Here is a 3315-nt window from a genome sequence, read left to right on the forward strand (position 1 = left end):
AAAAAATATTTCACACAGGGGGAAAAAAGTGGAAAAAACCTATTTATTAACACATACAAGAGAAACACTTTCTAGCACAAATCCAGATGACAAAAAAATTTTCACCGAGAGAGAGAGAGAGACGTGGACGATTCGATCTTCACTAGAAGGACGAAACACTTCTCTGGCCGGTGTCCAGAGGCAGGCCGCAGGGTTCCTCTGGAGCGAGCTGGTGCTGATCCTCGGGAGGTGAGGGTGGGGGGAAGGGAGAGGGGGAGAGAGAGAAAGGAAAAAAACCAGCCGGAATAGCCAGCAAGCCTTAAACAGCAGCGAGCTAAACCAAATAATTCAAGCAATATAAAGCCAAAAAAAATCAAGCAAAAAAAACCAGCTAACTAACAAACCAGGCTACGAACTACCACCACAGCAGCGACAGCCACAAGCAGCAGCAGCCAGAGCCAAGCGAGCAGCCCAGGCGGCCACTCCCCCATGAGCAGACAGCTTCATGACCAAGGGGGGACAGGGCGAGAATTTAGTCAAAACATCAACCCAGGACACTCTCTGAACTGGAAAATAAGAAAATTGGTATGTGATTAAAGATAAAGAAATCATGAGGTGCACTTTGAAATCTCCTTCCTTAGCAGAACTCCAAACTGACTCCAAGCAGCTGCACAAGCCCTGGAGACTTGAAGACAATGAAAGGAAAACAAGGAGCTCCTGAGGGCTTTCTGTATTTTAATGATCCCCAGGCTGGATTTGGGACTGAGTCCAGGAGCCCCAGGCACTGAGAGAAGGTTGAAGAAGATGCTCAAGGAGTCAGAAGCAAAACTCCAAGTCCCTTGGAGCATCAGTGGCCCCACTGAGGGCAGGGACTGCCAAAGGCTCCCCAGGCACTGGTGAGAGCAGATCCTGGAGGGCAGGACTACAGGAGCCAAAGGCTGTGAGCAGGAACTGCAATGCTGAGCAAGGCCTGGGCTGTTTGGAGGCAGCAGAAAGGCCAAGGGCTGAGCCCAGGCCTGGCCCAGCAGGGCCTGTCCCTCACGGGTGCCTCGGGGCTGTTCCTGGGGCACTGGGATGGGAGGGGCAGCAAGGACAAATGGCACCAACCTGTGTGACACTGCAGATGCTCATGGAACCAAAGGCCAGTGTGACACAGCAGGGCCTCATGGAAACAAGAGGCCATTGTGAGCCTGCGGGGCTGTAACACCCCAGAACACTGAAATGCTGAGGGTGACCAAAGGTTCCTTTACTTGAATTTGGTGCACTGGAGAAACACCAGCCAGATATTCTCAAGAGGTCAAAATGGCACAAAAGTTTTACTGGCAAAGTATAGAAAGTCAAGGAATTTTGGAAAACTATTTAATATAGAATCCAAATTATCATAAAAAAACTTCCCATAGCAGTAACTTCATAAACTTTGTCCATTTAACCTCCAAACCTTTAAATACTTAAGTAGTTGAGGTACCCAAAACTGTTTCATATAAAGAGCATTAGAAGAGCAAGAAAGAGAGGCAGAATAAGAGAAGCTCTATAGAAAGACACGCATATTGTTACCATGTCCCACCTGCTCTCCTCAGGGCTCTGCCTGCACACAGGCCCAGCAGAAGTTTTCCTGTTGGTGAGGAAAGAATGGAAATGCCTGAGCAGGTTTCCTGAACAACAAACACCAATCAGGAACCACATTCTTAGTACAGGTTGCCTGGAATGATGGCACCTTTTTACAAGGGACAGTGTGACCAGAACTGATCTCTGTAAGCAGAATTCTCTGAGTCTTTCAGCTGAATTCTCTGTCCCTGTCCTTTCCCGGGATCTCTGTTGCAGATGGAAGCTGCTGGTGCCATTCTCACCTTTAACCCCTCTTTTGAATGCAGACAGATGTTCCCAGGTGTGTTAAGCAGTTGCTGCTCCATGTTCATGCAAAGCTTTTGTATCCTCATGGAACCAAGAACACCGTTGTGACACAGCAGGGTCTCATGGATCCAAGGAGACAATTGTGACAGTTCAGAGCCTCACAGAAACAAGACTCCATTGTGACACTGAGGGAATTATGGAATCAAGAAGACCATTGTGACACAGCCAGGCCACATAGAACCAATGTTCCATTGTGACAATGCAGATCCAAGGAGACCATGGTGACACTGTGGAACCCCATGGATCCAAGGGGCCATTGTGACACTCAAGAACTTCATGGAACCCAGGGTCCAGTGTGACATAGTGACGCCTCCTTGGAACAAGAGAACCATTGCTGACAGCACAGAAACTCATGGAACCCAGGGACCGTGGGGAAACAGCAGGGCCACATGGAACCAAGGAGACCTGTGACATTTAGGAACCCTATGGAACCGAGGGTCCATTATGGCACTGCAGAAACAAGGAGACCATTGTGACACTATGGAAGCTCATGGAACCAAACAGCCATTGTGACACTCCAAAGCCTCAGTGAACCAGGGATACCATTATGACACTCCAGAACCTCATGACACTAAGGGTTTATTGTGACACAGCAGGGTCCCATGGAACCAATTGTCCATTGTGACAGTGCAGATGCCAGGAGACCATGGTGACATTTTGGAAGTTCATGGAGCCAAGGGTCCATTGTTACAGTCCAGAACCAAGGAAAGCATTGTGACAGTACAGAACCTCACGGGACCAAGATTCCATTGTTATGCAGTGGGGCTTCATGGAACCAAGGAGCTGTGACACAGCAGGGCTGCATGGAACCAATGGTCCATAGTGATACTGCAGATCCAGGGAGACCATGGTGACATTTTGGAACCTCATGGAACCAAAGGTCCAGTGTGACACAGCAGAACCTCTTGGAATCAAGGCAATCATGGTACACTATGGAACCTCATGGAATCACAGATCCAATGGAACACTAAGGAGCCTCACTGGAACAAAGGACATGGTAAGGGGACAAAAGCTCATGGAAACTCTGGGGCATTGTGACACTGCAGAGCCTCATGGAACCAAGGGCACCACTGTGACACTGAGGAACCCCACGGAACCAAGCAGCCATTTTCACACTGCAGAACCATGGAGACCATTGTTGACAGTACAAAACCTCATGGAACTGAGGGGCCATTGTTATACAGCGAGGCCTCATGGAACCAAGGGGCCATTGGGACACTGGGGCCCCATGGAACCAAATATTCATTGTGACCCAGCGAGGCTGCTTGTAACCAATTGTCCATTGCTATACTGCAGATCCAAGAGACACTATGGCAGTTCATCAGCCAAGGAAGTTGTGACATACCAAGGCCTCGTGGAACCACGGAGAGCATTGTGGCAGTGCAGAACCAAGGAACCATTTTGAAAATATGGACCCAAATAGAA

The sequence above is a fragment of the Oenanthe melanoleuca genome, unplaced genomic scaffold (assembly GCF_029582105.1).
Source record: "Oenanthe melanoleuca isolate GR-GAL-2019-014 unplaced genomic scaffold, OMel1.0 S001, whole genome shotgun sequence".
Classification (NCBI taxonomy): Eukaryota; Metazoa; Chordata; class Aves; order Passeriformes; family Muscicapidae; genus Oenanthe; species Oenanthe melanoleuca.